Genomic DNA, 22,643 nt, shown 5'->3' on the forward strand with positions numbered 1-22,643 from the left:
CATTTAGTGTAATGGACGGTAGAATAATAATTTAAATGGCATTATGCATGATTTTTTTTATATGTTATTTAAGGTTATTTTGGTAAGATAATTATTATTGTAAGTATTATAAAACATAAAAATTAGAAAGCCATGCATGCATTCATTTTAGTGCCGAATTGGATTGGTTTTATAAGTTTGAGTGCTTATGTTGTAAATTAACCTTAGACAAAAGCATAGACTGTAATTTGGAGATTGTTAAGATGAAATTATTAGTGAAGATTGATTTTAAGTACTTAATTCGTAAATAACCCTTTTAATTTTATGAGTGCCGTATATGTCCATGCTATATGTGCCGGTTTAAATTCAATTAGAAAGGCTAATATAGTAAATTAGTAATAACTCAAATATTGATAAAACAAAACACAAAAATGTTAGTGCTTGCATGTTCATCTTTTGGGGAGCCGAATGTTGGAGAAGAAAAGCTTTGAAATTTCGGCAATTTGAGATCAAAATTCAAGGTGAATTTCTAGTTAATTTTGTTACATTTTAGTAGTTTTGAACTCCTTGCTTAATTCTCTTCAAAACCCACTTGATAATTTTTGTTATAGTGACTAATTGATAATCTGCTATGGTTTAGAAAGCTATGGAATTTGAGTTTTTATGATAGAAATTTAGATATAAATAATAAGAACAAGAGTTTTTGATAAAATGAATTCTATAATTCTTAGCTTATTTGAAATTTTCTCGGGAAACAAACATAAAAGTACTGTAAACTAAACCAAAACACAATAAAATTAAAAGAAAAAAAACTTATTGCCATTTCTTTCTCTCTCAGCAAACTTGAGAAAGAATACCCAAATTTCCCAATAAAAAGAAGCTACTTTGTTATCAAATAATTTTTTAAGAACCCATGCCATTGATAAAGTTTGACCTTTCACTCTCTTCTCTTTTTTCTTTTGGGTTTTTTTTTATCTCTCTATAATAAAAATCTTTGTTCCTTCTTAGTTTCAGATTTAAAATTTTAATAGTACTTGTTGAATATAATTTAAATTGATAAATTGTTCTAGATGTGGTATATTTGGATTACTGATTGTAAATGTGAATTAAAAGTGCTGGAGTAATGACTTTTACTAGTGTTTCGGCTTATGAAAGTTAGCATGATCAGCTTAGAAAAGCATGAACTATGCATGTGAAATGACTTTTGTTTCGGAGTAATGACTTTCATTTGTCTGCATTTACATATGCATGAAGCGAATATAGTTGAATGGGCTCCTATCAAGAGTATTTTGAAGCATGACAATATCAGATGTCTTTAATAATGGTGATACTACTTGATAGGATTGACTTTTGTTTTGTTCTACAGAAATGGCTTAAAATTGTTGATATGTTTTCATTTTCAGGAGGCTGATGCATAAAACAGAGTTTACTTCAGACTTCACAGGATTTAAGAAAGATGGGGCACAATGGTTGGTTGATAACACAGACATCAAACTTGTAGGTAAGATTTTACATTTTTCCTCGCAGTTACACGATTTTAAACAAGTTTCACTATTTCAAATACATACCTTGCCTGCTTCTACACTAACAAATGAAGTAGGCACCTCAGAGCCTCCAACCTGCAAGACACAAATCATAAGAACAGAATATTGAATGTTGAACTAAGCTCACTTTTTTTTCTCACATTTCATAACAAACAAACAAAGAATTTATATAATTGTAAGGTTCATTTTCTTCTCACTTTTCATAGCAAACAAACAAAGAATTTATCCCAATGCACTTCTAAAAACTCAATCCCATCAACACAACAAGGACTTGTTTTTTTTTTCAGTTCCCATATATTTTTTCAATTAACCAAATTCAACTAAGTTTAGTTTTGGTGTTCAGGACTTCAAATTTGAGTGCCAAAGAAAATCAAAATAGGCTCATATGAAGAAAACAGAAATGGGAAAAGTTCATCTTGCTTTTCCTCATATTTATTAGCAAACAAACAAAGAATTATTTGTATGTACTTCCAAAAACTCAACCCCATCAAGGCCAAAGTCTATTTTCTTTTCAATTCTCCAAATTCAACTAAGCTCATTTTTTGCTGTTCAGGGTTTTAAATTTGAGTGCAATAATAACAAAACAGAAATGGTAAAAGTTCTTTTTTTAACCTCACATTTCTCAACAAACAGACAAGGAATTAACCAAATGCACTTCTAAAACATTAGATCATTAATCTACTGCTTTAACATCAATAGTCAAAAGGACTAACAACTGCGATAAAGAAGAGTAGAAGAAGCCAGAACTAGAGATAATAAGAAATTAATGAAAATACCTCAGCCACAACCAAGAACAAAGCAAAAAAGAAGGGAGAAATCAGTGTTAAAACATTGCTAAACCAAGAACAAAGCAAAAGAAAATGGTTGTTTTGTTCTAAAAAATAATAGTAATAATAATAACAATGTGACAAAGAAGAGTAGAAGAAGCCAGAACTAGAGATAACAAGAAATTAATGAAAATACCTTCAAAAAGCAGCCACAACCAAGAACAAAGCAAAAAAGAGGGGAGAAATTAGTGTTTTACTTCTCAAATATGAAAAAGAAAATGGCTGTTTCGTTCCCAAATCTGAAAACAATTGTGGCTGGGGAAGAAATTAATTTAAGTTTCAAGGCTAAAATGGTAAAATAATAAATAAAAGTATGGGTATGTTTGTCTCAAAAAAATACCTACAATTGTACTGGCCTTCACTGCAGCTGAATCCTCCAGCTTGTTTTCAGCATATCAGTGTGGCTGAAATAAGTTTTCACTGCACTGTGCTGTTGAACCAAATAGCATACTAGTGAGTTTACTATGCTGTTGAACCAAGTAGCATACTAGTGAGTTTACTATCCCTCACTGCACCACACTGGCCTTCATTGGTAAACCAAAGGAGGCCTTAGAGTCAGATAACATAAATACATCTGCACATATAAATATAATGATAGAATCCAATACATATTAAAATCGAAATCTCTAATAAAAATTGAAAAAAAAATTTACACCAATTATATATATATTAAAAATTATAAACATTTTTTTTTAACTTTTTCTTTGGTCAATTGATACCATAATGCTCCATGTAGCCCTGTCACTTGATAGATTGAAATTTTTAACATGCAAATTTTTATCACAAACTTTGAGAAAATATTGTACAATTTTGAGTCAAAAATTGATTTGGAAATTTAGATTCAAAATTTTATTTATGAAGTTTGAGAATAGTTACAATTACAAAGAAAAATTCCCATGGTTCTTCTCTTTGATGGAGATTCAACCCAAAGGTCGTGTAGACATGATTTTGGAAAGATGAGATTTGCTTCAATGTGTTGAAAAATATGTCCATATTATAGTAAATATGTAATTGTTATCTATTTATTTAAACGATGAATAAATAAATAAAATTAATTTCGCACATTATTATGTCTTTTGTATTTATGTCTTTTATATTTTACATGCATAGCGAAATTATGACAAACAAATACTAGCTCATTGATTGTCTAAAGTTCAAACTGAAGATAAGTAGCGTTGTAAAGAACGTTTACATTGCGAGAAAGGCAACTTACTTCAGTAAATAATCTAAATGGGTCTGTAATCCCATAAAAGAATCAAAGTGAGCATTTGATTCAAATATTTAAAAGGATTATTGTGTCGTATACAATTCCAATTGAGGAGATGGCTAGTCTTGACTATCGAAGTAGTTGACTCCACGAGTAGAGACATGAATGTATTCATTGGTAGAATGATACATTAGACAGGACCCAAGATGAATTAATTTTGAATCCATTTGTGAATTAATTCACTTGTGACGTTCATGGTGTGATTTACCTAAATCCTGAGTTAGTCACTGACCATGCGTATGCAACTCATGTGCTTTGATATAAGTGGAGGCTTATGTTCTAAAGATGATCGAGCCCATAACCGATATGTTGGGTATATGACTTGTGTATGGCATGACTTTAATAGCAACAGTGGAATTCATAGCTCAATTAAAGAGTTAATAATATCCTCTCATTGGCATTGTGTGGATTGATAAATATGGAACATGGCCACAGGTTGTTTGTTCTCAAACGAGCAACTTATCACAGTCATTTATTGACAGTGATCATATTAATCATTAAGAAGACACATATGAGGGTAACCGACACATGATGAGGCCATTGGACAAAGCAGTTAGATGAATTACTTTCGTAAAGAGTATACAATAAGGAGTTTTCAATCATGTTACTTTTTTGGACTAACTCCATGACTAAGTAATTATGAATTATTGGACTGATGCTTCTGGACATAATTGCAATCACTAGAGCCTAATTGTATATGTTCGATTAGTCCCTCCGCTAGCTCAACAAAAGTTCAATCGGACTACATTTTAATTGGAAGAAAATTTTACAACTTCGGGAATAATTTAATTGAGTTGATATATTCGATGTGGAATTAAATTAGGTGATCGTGGGAATTGTTCAACTAGAGAATTTGATTAAAGAATTTTCTTGAAAAATTAATTTGGAAAATCTAAGTGATTTTTAGAAAAATTAATTTGATCAAGTAAAATTAATTAATCAAATCAATTAATATGATATTTTTGGAAGTTAATTTTCAAGTTAGACAATTGGCATAATGGGTAATTGAATTTGAAAATTAGACCTGAAATTGTAAATTGGGCTCGAGAGTCCAAAACTGAGATCAAGACCCAAAAATTGGTTGAACCGGGCCTGGTATGTGAAAGTGGGCCGACGATCCAACCGGTGGCTAGACTGAACTGGTTAGGTCGTCATTGACCTAGACCGATTGGGTCATCTTTGAACCAAACTTGTGACAGCCTTAAAACGACCCTAGTCGGAATGTGGTTTCGGAACCACAAAACCGAGGCATAAAAATAATTTAATATTTATTTTGATGCCTATAATATGTGTTAACTCATGTGTGACATTTTGATGCTTTAATTTAGAGTTATAAATGTGAATTTCACTAGAAAGGACCTAGTAGAAAACTTTGAAAGTATGATGGGGAAATGTATGATGACTAATTAAAGCATGCATGCAAAACAATGGCCTTGCATGTCAAATACCCCTTTTACAAGTGATGGCCGGCCATGACAAGGAGTATGGGCTAAACATGTCATGAAACATGTTTTGTTGGTGCATTAGGGGGAAACAATAAACAAATAAGCATGGGTAGTAAAGAAAAAAAAAATGTGTGTGTGTGAGTGAAACCCCCCCATTGCCGTATATGGAAGAAAAGAAAAGAAAAGAAAAAAATTTTGCTCATCCATTTCATTCTCTCTTGACCGAAAATACTAGAGGGGAAGGGAGGAATTTTGCTTCATGCTTGGGTTGGAAGAGGATTAGGAAGAGGTTTGGCTATATTTGTATCAAGATTAAGGTATGTTTGATGTTGTGCCATGAGATTCATGCATATTTTTGGTTGTTAACTTGATGTTCTTATTAGCCCATGGTTCAAATCTTTGTTATATCATGGGGATGGTATTTGGCCAAGGTGGATTTTGAGTTAATGCCATTGCATGTTAAATATGAAGCTTGATGATGATACATGTGATGGTGGATTGAGGACTCTTAGATTTTCTTTGAGCATTTTTGAATGATATACTAAGTTCTTTGTGTAATCATGACCAAAATTATGGTATTGTGATGTATTCGGCCATGGCGCATCCTCAAGTGTGATTTATGCTCTTTGCATGGAGAGTAAGATTTGTGTTTCGAAATCATGTTCATGTTTAGTTACAATCAACTTGAGATTCGGCTCTAGCATACATATATGTATATATGTTTGAGCATGATGTATTGGTATGACGTATATACTATCTTAAGGTATATACTTACTTATGATTATGTTTTGGTTATGAAGGAAATGATAGATGTGTATTGAGTTACAATATGGAAAGGTATTAGTTAGTAAAATGTATGCTATTTTTGTGTGATAATAAGTGCATAAATGGCCTCAACATGGACATGCATATTCTACCACATGAAGGAAATTGGTGAGCATGTATTCGGTTAGAGGCAACCATATTGAAGCCTTATCTTGGCTTAGATTGTTGACTAAATGGGTAATAAGTGAGGATGGTTGCGAATATACAAACATACATATGCATGTGTAATTGAATTATGAATGTTTAGCGAGATGGTTAAACTAGTTGATTTATTGATTAAGCTTAAGGAGTTAAAGAAGGAGAATCAAGCAAGGGAAAGGCGAAGGTCATCGAGTAGCCGACTTGGACTATTTTACCCAACACAAGGTAAGTCATTAAGCATATATTTGATATTGCTTAAATGATTGTAATATCTATGCAATTGCGTTTAATGAGATGAAATATATACAAATGTATGTGTATGAAAAGATGATAATGTTGAACGTAAAAGAGATAGTGAAATGTGTAGGAAGTTTGTTTGACACTAAGTGTGCGAGAAATAGATGTGTACGGTGATTTAGATTGGCACTGAGTGTGCGAGCTTGTAATGTACGGCACTAAGTGTGGGAGTTTGGACTATATGGCACTATGTGTGCGGGCTTGAATCATATGGCACTAAGTGTGCGTGATTGAGTATTAAGCACTATGTGTGTGAACTCTACGCATATCTCCGATTGAACATTTATATGGAGGCGTGACTTTATCGAGATGAGTATGGACAGCGGAAAGAGTAAGTACCTTGAGTTCATGACTAATAGATGCTATGTTCATGCTCGGGGTGGAGTTGGTAAGATTTAAATCTATGTGATGATTTCAATTGCATTCCCGTAAATAAGGTATCGTGGAATAGATGAAAGTTCATTTGATTGCATGATTGTTGCGGAAATGAAATGATGTATGGAAATTGCTTCAAATATCCTATTGAACAAAGATATGAAATGTAAATGTATGACTTGGTATGAGATTGATCCGAAGATCTAAGGAACTATGGTATAGTTCGGTATGGTGGAACATTTGGCCTTGTTTCATTATTTCATTTTATGATAATTGTATTAATGGATGGTTGTGGAATGCTTATGACTTATTGAGTTATAAACTCACTCGGTGTTTTCTTGTCACCCATTTTAGGTTCCTTGGGCTCGTCTCCTTTTGGGTGTTCAGAATCACAACGAAGTCATCACACCCATGAGCAATCTTTGGTATTGTCTTCTTAGTCGACTTAGGAGAACATTTGGCATGTATGAGCTATTTTGTTTTGTTAAATTTTGGGTTGTAAACTTTAAGCCATGTGAAAATGGCCTATGTGGTCGCTTTGAGTGGGATGCTAGAATCTATAGCCACGAGTCTTAGAAACCTTAATTTTGATAAGGTGGCCATAATTTGTGTCACGATGATGGATGAGTAGTAAGGCTAAGGAAGGATTCATGAAATTGGCATAGTTCATCGCGAAGAATCGCTATGACAGCAGCAGTGATATGAGATCGAAAAATCACTAAAAATAGTAGAAGTGGAATTAATAGCTAAAAAATTACGCACTCAAGCTTGATGGGTCTATTTTCATATGGATGAAACAAAATGACCATATGAGCTTTATTTTAAGAGATATTAAAGTTCTCGTGAAACAGGGCGAACGGTTTCGGATCCCTATTCCGACTTTGGAAAATCATTGTAAATTAACCAGAGATAATTAGGAGTCATGCCATATATGTGTAGATTCCTCTGAGTCTAGTTTCTATAGAAACAAACAGAATCAGATTGAAGCCTGTCATGCAGGAGATATCCAATTCAGAACGCACAAAGGTCAGTAGTCGATCCCGCAATGGGGAGACTTTAACTAATAAACTGTACTAATTGGCTCAACCAAAATTCTAGAAAAAATCGTAGATGGACATATGAGTCCAGTTTCAGGAAAAATTATTAAACTGATTTTCGAGTTGTAAAACTCAAGATATGATTTTTGAAGCGACTAGTACACAGATTGGCGGCTTGTCCGGGAAATTCTCAATAAGTGGTTTGAAGTCTGTTAACACCTCGTGTTCGACTCCCGTGACGGTCTCGGGTTCGGTGTTACAATTTTATTGGTATCGAGCTATGGTTTAGTCGGTTCTAGGACTACCGTAGCTGCGTGTGAGTCTAGCTATACATGCCAATGTGTTAGTGCTTAAAAATGTGATGACTTGACGGTTGAAATTTTTGTTTTGATTAGCAAATGGAACCCGGTAGAGATCCTTGGCGGATGACGTTGAAAGTGTAGCGGCTGCTCTGCGCAAGGGACACCGCCTGTTGAGCCTCATCATCCGCGAATAATCAAGATGAAGGGCGAAACAAGCCTTCTTCACCATGATGAATGAGTGGGTCGCGCAATATGCCCGAACCAATCTGGCCGTCCAACCATTCCCAAATTTAAATAATCCACCCCAAGAGCCCGTAATGCCATCGATTGTCGATCCCGTGAGGTCGAGTAAACCACCGTGGACTTGATTAGGAAGCGCAATGAGGAGTTTAAGGCCATAGTTATCGATCTTTGAAAGGGCCGAGTTCGCTTGATAACACCATTAGAGTGTTTGATGAACTGTCATGCACACCGATGAATGTCTTAAGTGTGCTATATCCTTGTTGCGAGACTCACCTACTATTGGTGGAGGACCTTAATTTCCATAGTCCCAAAGGAACAAGTTACTTGGGATTTCTTCCAAACGGAATTTCAAAGAAATACATTAGTCAACTGTTCATCGATCAAAAGCGTAAGGAATTCTTGGAGCTCAAGCAAGGTCGATGACAGATCTGAATCTGAACATGAGTTCGTAAGACTTAGTCGGTATGCTCGGGAGTGTGTGGTGATGAGGTTGCTATGTGCAAAAGATTTGAAGAGGGATTGAATGAAGAGTTAAAGCTACTGGTGGGTATTTTGGAGATAAAAGAATTTGTAACACTAGTTGAACGAGCTCGCAAGGCGGAAGAGCTCGGAAGGAGAAGAGGAAGGTGAATTTGAAGCTAGAGATTATCGTAAAAGATCGACGGGCAAGGCTCCATTTTCTACGTAAAGAAGTTCGAGAGGACACAAATAAGTCGAGGGCGATGCGGGATTGCCATTAGAGCACGACCATCGATGGACTCACGAGCTACCTCGGTAGCTAGTGTGGGCAATAATCGTCAAGAAAAGCCCGAATGCCCCAATGTGGAAGACGACACATAGGTGAATGTTGGGGTAAGTCCATTAATAGGGCTGTTATGGATGCGGTTCGAGGACCACTTCATTAGAGATTGCACTGAGCTAGATGAGAAGAATAAGATGCAAGGTGCAAGATCTAGTGGGACGACGGCCAGAGGTAGACCCCGAGGATTTCAGGAGGTAGGGGTGGTAATCGAGAGGGTCTCGATACGGTTGTTCGATCCGAGACTCGTGCTCTCGCTAGAGCATATGCTATCCGCGCAAGACGAGAGGAGGCATCCTCCCTAACGTTATCACCGGTACTTTCACTCTCTTTGATACTAGTGTGATTGCATTGATTGACCCCGGCTCTACTCATTCATATGTATGTGAAACCTTAGCATCTAGTAAGACTCTCACCGTTGAGTCTCATCGAGTTCGTAATTCGGTGTCAAATCCCTTGGGTCGTTACGTCGGTTGGTCGACAAAGTGTGTAAGAAATGCCCCTAGTCATTCGAGGTTCCTATTTTCCGCGGACTTGATGCTTTTGCCGCTCGATGAATTTGATGTTATTCTTGGGTTGGATTGGTTGACCGTGCATGATGCGGTTGTGAATTGCAAAAGCAAGACTATTGAATTGAGATGCAAATAACGAGATGATCTCGAGTTGAGTCTACGGACTTGAAGGGGTTGCCGGTGTAATATCATCAATGTTGGCCCGAAATATGTAAGAAAAGGGTGCGAAGCATACCTTGCGATATACTTGATGATAAGGAGTTAGAAATAAAACCGAATCTCGCTTGGGTGGTTTGTGAATACCGGATGTTTTTCCCAAGAATTATCGAGTTTGCCACTGTTCGGAGATAGAGTTTGGTATTGAGCTTGTACAGGACCACACCGATTTCGATAGCTCAGATCGTATGGCACCAACTAATTAAATGAGTTGAAAGCTCGCTTGCAAGAGTTGGTGGATAGAGGCTTTGCTCGCCCGAGTTTTTCACCTTGGGGTGCACCGGTGTTGTTTGTGAAAAGAAGTACGGAACCATGAGGTTGTGCATCGACTATCGTCAACTTAATAAAGTGACAATAAAGAACAAATACCGTTACCACGATCGATGATTTGTTCGATCAACTCAAGGAGCCTCGGTGTTTTCAAAAATAGATTTGAGATCGGGCTATTATCGCCATGAATCCGAGATTCGGATATACCCAAACCGCCTCGTAGCGAGATATGGTCACTACGAATTCTTAGTGATGCCGCTTGGGCTCACTAATGCCCTCGCAGTATTTATGGATTTGATGAATCGGATCTTCGATCATATTTGGATCGGTTCGTAGTGGTGTTCATTGACGACATCTTGGTCTATTCAAGAGATGAGACCGAGCATGCGAGCACTTGAGATTAGTGTTGCAAATTTTACGGGATAAGCGGTTATATGCTAAGTTCAAGAAGTGTGAGTTCGGTTAAAAGAGGTTAGCTTCTTGGGTCATGTGGTATCTGTGACGGGTATTCGAGTCAATCCGAGTAAAATTTCAACTATACTTAACCGGAAGCCTCCAGAAATATTACCGAGGTTCGAGCTTTTTGGGACTTGCTTAGGTTATTACCGACGGTTTGTAAAAAGATTCTCGATGATAGCCACACCCATGACGAAACCGCTTGAAGGATGTCAAGTTTGAATGGACGGAAAAGTGTCGAAAAGTTTCGATCAATTGAAAACTCATTTAACGGAAGCTCAGCTTTTAGTGCGCAAACCGAATCGCAAAGAGTTTGTCATTTATAGTGACGCCTCCCTACTTGGGTTAGGTTGCGTATTAATGCAAGAAGGTCGAGTTGTGGCCTACGCGTCGAGACAATTAAAGCCACATGAGAAAAATTATTCGACCCATGATCTCGAATTGGTCGCCATCGATTCGCCTTTAAAGATATGGCGACATTACTTATTTGGTGAGAAGTGCCATGTGTATTCGTAACACAAAAGTCTCAAATATTTGATGACTCAAAGGGACTTAAATCTGCGACAAAGACGTTGGCTCGAGTTGTTAAAAGATTACGAGCTTGTCATTGATTATCACCCGGGAAAGGCTAATGTGGTTACGGACGCCTTAAGCCGGAAATCACTGTTTGCTTTACGAGCAATGAATGTACACTTGTCTATTCTACCCGACAATGTGTTAGTAGTCGAATTAAAGGCCAAACCATTGTTGACTCATCAAATTCGTGAAGCTCGTAAAGTTGATAATGAGTTGGTTGCAAACGGGTGAGTGTGTTCAACAAGGAATCGGAGTTTCATATTGGTGATGACGATTGTTTGAGGTTCGAAGTCGTCTGTGTGTTCCAAAGAATTGAACTTATTTCAATGATTCGAACGAAGCCCATTGTAGTGAATGGCAATCCACCCGGGAGTACGAAGATGTACAACGATTTGAAACGACGGTTTTGGTGGCATGGTATGAAACGAGACATCTCCGACTTTGTTTGAGATGTTTAATATGTCAACAAGTGAAAGCGAACATCAAGTGCCTTGAGATTACTTCACCGACACGATACCCTAGTGGAAATGGGATCGAGTCACAATGGACTTTGTGTCCGGACCGCCATTGTCGTGAGCAAGAAGGATGCGATTTGGGTTGTTGTTGATAGATCGACTAAGTCGGCTCACTTTATCCCCGTGCGTACGGATTTTTCATTGGATAAACTAGCTGAATTGTATGTTTCTCAGATTGTGAGATTACACGGGGTACCGATTTCTGTGGTATCGGATAGAGATCCGAGGTTCACCTCGCGATTTTAGAAGAGATTGAAAGAAGCTTTAGGTACCAAGTTGCATTTCAGCACCGCCTTTCACCCCCAAACCGATGGTCAATCCAAGCGGATAATTCAGATACTTGAGGATATGTTGAGATGTTGCATCCTCGAGTTCAGTGGTTCATGGGAACGGTACTTACCTTTGATTGAATTCGTTTACAACAATAGTTTTCAATCAAGTATTAAGATGGCGCCTTACGAGGCCTTGTACAGGCGTAAATGCCGTACACCATTGTTTTGGACCGAGCTCGGTGAGAACAAAATTTTGGAGTGGATTTGATTAAAGATCTTTGAGCAGAAAGTAAAAGTAATCCGTGAAAATCTGAAGATAGCCTCCGATCGTCAGAAGTCATACGCGGATCTGAAACGAAAAGACATTGAGTATCAAGTGGGAGATAAAGTGTTTCTTAAAGTTTCGCCTTGGAAAAAGATACTCGATTTGGTCAGAAGGCAAATTGAGCCCGAGGTTCATCGGGCCATATGAGATATCCGAACGAGTCGGTCCGATTTATGATCGTTTGATTTTGCCCCGAACTTGAAAAGATTCACGACGTCTTTCATGTTTCGATGCTTCGACGCTATAGGTCCGATCCGTCGCACGTAATTAGTCCATCGAGGTTAAAAATTCAAGCCGATATGAGTTATGAAGAAGAACCGATTCGTATCCTAGCTCGTGAAGTGAAGGAGTTGCGAAACAAAAGGGTTCCGTTAGTAAAAGTGTTATGGCTCAAACACGGATGGAAGAAGCTACTTGGGAACCCGAGAACTCTATGAAGGAGCGATACCCAAACCTATTTACCGTAAGATTTTCGAGGACTAAAATTTCTTAAGTGGGGAGAGTTGTGATGACTTTAAAACGACCCTAGTCGTAATGTGGTTTTGAACCACAAAACCGAGGCATAAAAATAATTTGATATTTATTTTGATGCCTATAATATGTGTTAACTCATGTGTGACATTTTGATGCTTTAATTTAGAGTTATAAATGTGAATTTTACTAGAAAGGACCTAGTAGAAAACTTTGAAAGTATGATGGGAAATGTATGATGACTAATTAAAGCATGCATGCAAAACAATGGCCTTGCATGTCAAATATCCCTTTTACAAGTGATGGTGGCCATGACAAGGAGTATGGGCTAAACATGTCATGAAACATGTTTTGTTGGTGCATTAGGGAAACAATAAACAAATAAGCATGGGTAGTAAAGAAAAAAAAATGTGTGTGTGTGAGTGAAACCCTCCATTGCAGTACATGGAAGAAAAGAAAAGAAAAAAAATTTGCTCATCCATTTCATTCTCTCTTGACCGAAAATACTAGAGGGGAAGGGAGGAATTTTGCTTCATGCTTGGGTTGGAAGAGGATTAGGAAGAGGTTTGGCTATATTTGCATCAAGATTAAGGTATGTTTGATGTTGTGCCATGAGATTCATGCATATTTTTGGTTGTTAACTTGATGTTCTTATTAGCCCATGGTTCAAATCTTTGTTATATCATGGGGATGGTATTTGGCCAAGGTGGATTTTGAGTTAATGCCATTGCATGTTAAATATGAAGCTTGATGATGATACATGTGATGGTGAATTGAGGACTCTTAGATTTTCTTTGAGCATTTTTGAATGATATACTAAGTTCTTTGTGTAATCATGACCAAAATTATGGTGTTGTGATGTATTCGCCATGGTGCATCCCCAAGTGTGATTTATGCTCTTTGCATGGAGAGTAAGATTTGTGTTTCAAATCATGTTCATGTTTAGTTACAATCAACTTGAGATTCGGCTCTAGCATACATATATGTATATATGTTTGAGCATGATGTATTGGTATGACGATATACTATCTTAAGGTATATACTTACTTATGATGATGTTTTGGTTATGAAGGAAATGATAGATGTGTATTGAGTTACAATATGGAAAGGTATTAGTTAGTAAAATGTATGCTGTTTTGTGTGGTAATAAGTGCATAAATGGCCTCAACATGGACATGCATATTCGGCCACATGAAGGGAAATTGGTGAGCATGTATTCGGTTAGAGGCAACCATATTGAAGCCTTATCTTGGCTTAGATTGTTGACTAAATGGGTAATAAGTGAGGATGGTTGCGAATATACAAACATACATATGCATGTGTAATTGAATTATGAATGTTTAGCGAGATGGTTAAACTAGTTGATTTATTGATTAAGCTCAAGGAGTTAAAGAAGGAGAATCAAGCAAGGGAAAGGCGAAGGTCATCGAGTAGCCGACTTGGACTATTTTTACCCAACACAAGGTAAGTCATTAAGCATATATTTGATATTGCTTAAATGATTGTAATATCTATGCAATTGCGTTTAATGAGATGAAATATATACAAATGTATGTGTATGAAAAGATGATAATGTTGAACGAAAAGAGATAGTGAAATGTGTAGGAAGTTTGCTTGGCACTAAGTGTGCGAGAAATAGATGTGTACGGTGATTGAGATTGGCACCGAAGTGTGCGAGCTTGTAATGTACGGCACTAAGTGTGGGAGTTTGGACTATATGGCACTATGTGTGCGGGCTTGAATCATATGGCACTAAGTGTGCGTGATTGAGTATTAAGCACTATGTGTGTGAACTCTACGCATATCTCCGATTGAACATTTATATGGAGGCGTGACTTTATCGAGATGAGTATGGACAATGGAAAGAGTAAGTACCTTGAGTTCATGACTAATAGATGCTATGTTCATGCTCGGGGTGGAGTTGGTAAGATTTAAATCTATGTGATGATTTCAATTGCATTCCGTAAATAAGGTATCGTGGAATAGATGAAAGTTCATTTGATTGCATGATTGTTGTGGAAATGAAATGATGTATGGAAATTGCTTCAAATATCCTATTGAACAAAGATATGAAATGTAAATGTATGACTTGGTATGAGATTGATCCGAAGATCTAAGGAACTATGGTATAGTTCGGTATGGTGGAACATTTGGCCTTGTTTCATTATTTCATTTTATGATAATTGTATTAATGGATGGTTGTGGAATGCTTATGACTTCATCGAGTTATAAACTCACTCGGTGTTTTCTTGTCACCCATTTTAGGTTCCTTGGGCTCGTCTCCTTTTGGGTGTTCAGAATCACAACGAAGTCATCACACCCGTGAGCAATCTTTGGTATTGTCTTCTTAGTCGACTTAGGAGAACATTTGGCATGTATGAGTTATTTTGTTTTGTTAAATTTTGGGTTGTAAACTTTAAGCCATGTGAAAATGGCCTATGTGGTCGTTTGAGTGGGATGCTAGAATCTATAGCCACGAGTCTTAGAAACCTTAATTTTGATAAGGTGGCCATAATTTGTGTCACGTATGATGGATGAGTAGTAAGGCTAAGGAAGGATTCATGAAATTGGCATAGTTCATCGCAAAGAATGGCTATGCGGACAGCAGAGTGATATGAGATCGAAAAATCACTAAAAATAGTAGAAGTGGAATTAATAGCTAAAAAATTACGTACTCGAATCTTGATGGGTCTATTTTCATATGGATGAAACAAAACGACCATATGAGCTGTATTTTAAGAGATATTAAAGTTCTCGTGAAACAAGGCCAGAACGGTTTCGGATCCCTGTTCCGACTTTGGAAAATCATTGTAAATTAACCAGAGATAATTAGGAGTCATGCCATATATGTGTAGATTCCTCTCTGAGTCTAGTTTCTATAGAAACAAACGGCATCAGTATTGAAGCCCTGTACAGGTAGATATCCAATTCAGTAACGCACAAAGGTCAGTGTAGTCGATCCCCGCAATGGGGAGACTTTAACTAATAAACTGTACTAATTGGCTCAACCAAAATTCTAGAAAACAATCTGTAGATGGACATATGAGTCTAGTTTCAGGAAAAATTACGAAACCGATTTTCGAGTTGTAAAACTCAAGATATGATTTTGAAGCGACTAGTACACAGATTGGTAGCTTGTCTGGGAAATTCTCAATAAGTGGTTTGAAGTCTGTTAACACCTCGTGTTCGACTCCGGCGACGGTCTCGGGTTCGGGGTGTTACAATTTTATTGGTATCAGAGCTATAGTTTAGTCGGTTCTAGGACTACCGTAGCGCGTGTGAGTCTAGCTATACATGCCAATGTGTTAGTGCTTAAAACCAGTCGGGTCGTCTTTGACCCAAACCAGTCGGGTCATCATTGACTCAAACCGAACTAGCAGTAGCCGAATCGGCTCGGGGTGCGGTAAGGGTGTCGCACTGGCATCACCGAACACAACGTTGTTGGTGGCTGGGATGGTAAAATCTTGGTGGCCCATGGTAGAGTCCAGGTCGTCGGCGGCAATTGGTCGTCAGTGGTTTAGCAGTGGAAGAGTTACACTCCTACTAAGACTCCACCAGATAATTTAATTTTAGATTAATTATTCTAAAAATAATAGTAGCTTAATAGTTTAATAATAAATTTAATTTAATACTTATCTTAATAGTATTTTATTAATTTAATATTAAAGTGATTATCTTAATATTTAATTTAATTTAATATTTATCTTGTAGATAAACATTCTATTATTTTAATAAGGTTTAATATTAAATTTAATCTAATATTTATCAAGATAAAGATTATATTAATTTAATATTAAAGTGATTAAGTTTAATCATAGTTGAACTCTCTAAATTCTCCTATATAAAGAGAGCATTGAGTCATTATTTACACACACTTTAATCCAATAGAAAGTTGTAGAGAGAAAATTCTCTAAAGAGATTATCCTAGAAAATTTCTAGAGAGATTTTTCTGATTTATAACTTGACCCAAAAGTTTAGAGAAATTGTAAAATTACCCCACTGATAATTTTTGTGAAAATTTTTTTGATTCGAAGCGAGTCCACACTCGACAAATGTGAGCTTGAGGATAGCGGAGAAGACTACTCGGTCGAAGCGTTCATCCTAGACGAATAAAAAATATATAATTTTGATTAAGTGTTTATTACTTTAGATATCATAACCAAGATCTTGTTTTGAAAAAATTTTAAAACTCTGGTTTTTTTCCTAAATTAATTTTCCGCTGCGTTTTCCAAACCCATTTTTCCAACATAATGATCGTCGAGACTTGATCTTAAAGTTGAGTTTGACAAGATGTTTGCTCGAGAATTTGATTGGATTAGATTCAAGTGCCTTTTAGACTTGATCTTGAATCAAAGATATACACTTTAAGGGTTGTTGAGACTTGATTTTGAAAATGAGTTTGTCTTTAATTAAATCAGGTTGAAAGGTGACTTTCTTCATAAATGGCTTTTGGCTTCCTCTCATTGGTTGAAAGGTGGCATACACATAATCTTTACTTTGTTCAAGGTTACAAATGGTCAATTTGAGTAATGGTTTTGTAAATGAATGAAATAGTTAATGGTTGTATATGACAGTGATGTTAATGTTTTGGAAATTGTTTGCTAAACAGGTTGTATAAATGTTAAATGATAATTTGAGGCCTTAAGGGCATCCATGTTTGCCATACGCTGGTTAGAGAATGTGTGAAATTGGGATGTTAGTAATCTTCCATGAAAGTCATGACTTTGCCTCTTATATGTACGACATTAATCCTTCTTATCGCGGCATCCTCTATCAAGGTTGCCACGATCCCTAGGTTGCGAAGCTTGGTTACTGTCTTCAATGTTACGACACCAAGCCTTAGAAGTCACGATACCCACTTGAAATGTCTTAAAAACTTTTCAGTTTAGTCCTAGTTCGACTCTGGGATGGTATTAAGCTTCCATAAGCTCGTATATAACCCAAAAATGATTTTATATAATGTTTTACAATTTTAATACATGTAATTTAATGATTAATGATGAAATTTGTTTGTAACCAATCGTAATTGCTCCGGAAACAAATATGGCATCTTGTAGCTTTGACTCGTCAATCAGGTCCGATATGGGGTGTTACAAGAAGAATCTACTATTTGTACCCTCGCAACATACCTAGGAATTTCTGGTTTATAACTACTCATAAGTGAATGTCGTTGCTAACCTGAACCACCCCTTGTTTGGTAGGACATACATGACATCTGATAATCATCATGTAGTGGACTAGGGAAATATGTAGATTGAAATTGGGCATGCGCATGGCCAACATGCCTCACAGGGCCACGTCAAGCCCGAAATAGGGCTTGGCCTCCATTGAGTAAATACGATTTACAGTATTCCTCTAACCAATCATTGTAAGTGGATGAACACTTGTAACTGCCTTGGCACAAAAAATTGTTACTCACTGTCTACTACCGGTTAGGCCATAACTTTATCCAATATTCATGGTAACTGGCCAATGGATTTCGTGCAGAATGCAATCTATTAATATTCATCAGCATTGCAAGAACAAGTTGATGGTACCCGAATTGTCTCATCACCCTAACATTCTGCCAATTTATTAATGGTGCACAAACAAGCTATAATTCTACAAAATTAAATATTTGGTTTGGTATGACCACCTTTATATGATCCTTTTTGTATGACTACAACTCAAACTGCATAAAAAACGAAATAATTAGTAACACAAAAACATTTAAGTTACAATATTATTAGATTTTTCAATCTAATATTTCGAAACATATTAAATGATATATTTTCCTCCGTTTCTGCACAATGCTCAAATTTTGTCCTGTACATCACTAATATCATTCTCCGGATGCTTCATCCCTTGGAAACAATGTGTTCATTGTTTCATATAGAACAACTTTTATTCCAATATTAAAAGAATTTTTAATTTCAATAATCAAATAAGTCATAAGTTTATACCTATTAACCAATGGAAAGTGGACAATAAGCCTAGTAACAGGAGTCAAGAAAGGCATTCTATAAAGCATCCGCCCATGCTATAACAGCCCGATTTTGGGCCTAGTCGGAACAGTGGTTTCGGAACCACTAACCCGAGGTCAGAGAAATTGTTTTTAATATTATTTTATGTGTTATAGCATGTTTATATGATTGCATGAAAATTTTGGTGAAATAATTTTGGCGATTGCATGCTCAATTGCGAAAAAGGACTAAATCACATAAGGGACAAAAGTTTTATTTCATTAGCTAAAGGTGTCAACCTAGATAACCAAAATTCAGAGTATTCAAAGAGAAAATAGCCCTTTATTAATGGCATGGCCGGCCATAGGGACAAAGAAAATCAAAAAGTCAAAAATTAGGTAAAATTTGGTGACCAATTTGACTAGATTTATAATAAAATAAAAAGAAAAAGATATCACCTTTCATATTCCTCCTCTCCACCGAAAATACCAGAAAAAATAAGGGTTTTGGAGCTTCAAAAATTTCATCCACTCTTTACCCTCACAAGTAAGTGATTTTAATGGCCTTTCTTGATTAATTTTGGAATTTTGGGACCCTTGTAGCCTAATCTAACTGATGAAGGGACTATTTTGAAAAATGGTTGAGAGCCTAGGGTTTTTCCATGATAGTAATCATGTTGATTTCTGAAATTTTATAAAAGAAGATGAATCATGGTTGTTAAATAAACAACTTTCGTGAAGTAGTTTTTATGAAAACTCTAACTAAGGACTATTTTGCATAGGTTATAAATTATGTGGTAAATGTGTGAAATAATTAAAATTGTGAGATGTTATAGGCTTAAAGTAGTTTTGGCTAAGCTTGGTTAATGAGGAAATTCAATAAAAATCGATTTACGAGCCTAGGGGTAAAATCATAATTTTTGTGAAAGTCTAGGGGCAAAATGGTCATTTTGCCAAAATATGAATTATGAAATGAATTGATTAATATGATGATTAAATTAGTGACTTTTTATCATTTTAGATCAAGAAATACAAAATCTGAGCCTAGACCGGGAGAAGGCCAAGCAAGTAGATTAAATTCAACTAGTCGCCCACTTTTTGTATACCGAGGTAAGTTGTACATAAGTAAGGCAACTTTATCGCTATTATGTGTTGAATGATCGATTTTGCATAATATGGTTGAATATGATTATGAATAATGCATGATGAAATCAATGTGGTAAATTCCCGGTTGAGCCTAGAAATAGATTAAATATTCATACCATGACATTTAGGTGATATGTGTGCTAATGTAAGACCATGTTTGGGACATGGCATCGGCCACGATATGAGAGCCAGTGTAAGACCATGTTTAGAACATGGCATCGGTAATGTAATGAAAGCCAGTGTAAGACCACGTCTGGGACATGGCATTGGCCACATTATGAGAGTCAGTGTAAGACCATGTCTAGGACATGGCATCGGTATTGATATGTACGCTAGTGTAAGACCATGTCTGGGACATGGCATCGGCATTGAGACTAGAGAAAGTGTAAGACCATGTCTGGGACATGGCATCTACCTCGACGTGTGAGCCAGTGTAAGACCATGTTTGGAACATGGCATCGGCAATTCACCCTCTTGTGTAAAGCTTGTCAAATATCCTTTAGTATTCCAAATAGTTTCACGGGTTATTTTAAAGCTTACGACAATGATATGGAATGATATAATCATGTTGTGAGTGGTACAGGTTCTTATTCAAAACTCATGAGATATGAGTCTAGTTATGATGTCTTAATGGTAAGAATAACATGAATAAGTTCTATCTATGAAAATGATTTTGAAATCTTTGGCTTATATTTGTGATGTATAAGTATGTGGTGATATCTACCCTTGTGCATTCAAGAATGTTGTGTTGATTTATTATATGCTATGTGTTTTAAATATGCGTGGTTGACATTGTTATTTATTTACATACAACTTACTGAGCTTTATGCTTACTCCTTCTCTTTTCCATTTTCTTATAGTGCCGCCAAGCTAGTATCAAGGATCAAGGGACGTCGGAGGCATCGATCACACTATCACCTGAAGCTTTGGTATAGCTAGCTTAATATTTTGATTGTGGCATGTATAGCGACTTGAATCTTTTGTTTAGTGCCTTTTTAGTTTAGCCACAAGTGTTGGCTCATATGATGGATGCGATATTCATTTTGTATAGGCCATTAATGTTGGCTAATATTGATTATTATTAAATGCATTTGATGCAAATTTCTCATGGTTGTGGTTGTTTTGGCTATATGTGTTATGCTTGGATTGGTTTTGGTTGATGTTGTGTAGGTTGGTGCAAGTAAGGGTGGCAAAAAGGCTTGGTAAATAGCCTTGTTTTTGTCCACACGGCCAAACACACTGGCATGTGTCTAGACCGTGTGCAACACACGGCTTGCCCCAAGGGCGTGTGGTAAAGCCATGTATCCCCTGTACCTAATGTTGGCAAAACAGAATGCCTACTAGTAACCACACGAACGGAGACACGGCCTTGTGTCCCAACCGTGTGGAGGACACGGCCTAGTATACGGACGTGTACCATGGCCGTGTGCCCTTAAAGGGTTGCTAAGGTTAGAAACAGAATGTCAAGGTTTTTGCACACGAGTTGAGACACGAGCGTGTCATGGCCGTGTGAGAGACATGGGTAATGGATACGGGCGTGTGCCAAGCTGTATGAAAACCCCTGTAAGTTCAAATCGAAAAATAAATTCCACAGGCTAGGGACACGGACGTGTCCCAAAAAGTTTAGGCCATGTGAGCCACACGGGCCTTCAACATGGCCATGTTAAGAAGACACACGGGCAAGTTACCCTTCTACACAGGTGTGTATGTCCCTGTTTACTTGAAATTTTACAAAGTTTTCTAGAGTGCACAGAATTGTCCCAAATCAACTTCAAAGTGTGTTCGGGGCCTCGTATGCCCATAGTAGGGACATTAGGGTATTGTTAAAAGTTTTAAATTTGAGCGAAATTTCATAACTAGTAAATGTATGTTTGTATGTGTTTAAGTCCGGCAACACCTTGTATCCTATTCCGGCGTCAAACTCGGGTAAGGGGTGTTACACATGCTTTAGTACTTGCTACTCGATGTTAAGCACATCTCCCGAAACAATGATGCAAGTATGGTTACTCCCCAACTATAATTTCCAGCATGTCTCAAATTATAGAGGCAATCGAAGTAATACTAGCTTAATCGATTATATGATTTATAAGACATCAAAATCTTCTTAAGAAGACGCATTATTAGTAATCAAGCAAAGAATTACATCTCCGCATTTGATGCAATCCGAGGTAGCATCGTCGAGAATATGTCCAACTAAATGTGCAAAATAAAATTGCCCTTCTTTGCACTTTGAGGGGGATATCTACCGAGCAATTGTAGGCAAACTTAGTCTAAATTTGAACTTGAATTTCTGATTAAAACTAAACCATTAGCCAGTAGACCAAGTTGTATAACAACATACTCAAGCATGATGATGCATTCACCACAAGGCAAATGAAACCTATGTGTCTAATGCTGCTAATAAATCCGGATAGATTTAACTGCCCTTAATCAACACCAAATACCTAAACCTAATTGTGTTTAGGTATGCTTGGACCCTTAAGTCAATAGGGCCAAAAAAGCAATGTTGCGTCTTACTTCGAAGTGAACTATCTATACGGTACATACAATTTATATAACACGTGTTAGTGAAAAAAAAAATACATTTTGTTGAAGACAAATTCGTAATATTTACCTCTTCTAATATTTCATTAGATACATGCAGATGTCATATCAATGTAATTTAGCTAAACCTGCTAATACAACCAAAACAGTAACATGTTGCTTATAATATATTATTTTAGGAAATTTATTAGGGTTAGGTGGGTAGTTTCAGGTTTTACATTAGTTGGGTGGTTTGGGTTTGAAATTTAAATTATTTTAAAAAATTACTTTGACCGGTCTTGATAGTTAAAGATATTCACTTTTCTAGGTATGGTCTAG

General features: G+C 36.6%; 2 long non-coding RNA genes across 2 annotated transcripts; one reads left to right on the plus strand and one right to left on the minus strand.

The window, feature by feature from the left end:
* Positions 1 to 358: 358 nt before the first annotated feature.
* LOC108483711 (uncharacterized) lies at positions 359 to 20,889 on the plus strand. The gene is made up of 4 exons (XR_001871136.2): positions 359 to 500; positions 1,383 to 1,480; positions 19,657 to 19,745; positions 20,642 to 20,889. It is a non-coding gene; the product is annotated as an uncharacterized LOC108483711 (long non-coding RNA).
* Positions 1,349 to 2,591, minus strand: LOC128295256 (uncharacterized). Its single transcript, XR_008285602.1, has 2 exons — positions 2,487 to 2,591; positions 1,349 to 1,598 (listed from the first exon to the last, which is right to left on the minus strand). It is a non-coding gene; the product is annotated as an uncharacterized LOC128295256 (long non-coding RNA).
* Positions 20,890 to 22,643: the final 1,754 nt, after the last annotated feature.

Source organism: Gossypium arboreum, chromosome 7 (genome assembly GCF_025698485.1).
Source record: "Gossypium arboreum isolate Shixiya-1 chromosome 7, ASM2569848v2, whole genome shotgun sequence".
In the NCBI taxonomy this organism is placed as follows: Eukaryota; Viridiplantae; Streptophyta; class Magnoliopsida; order Malvales; family Malvaceae; genus Gossypium; species Gossypium arboreum.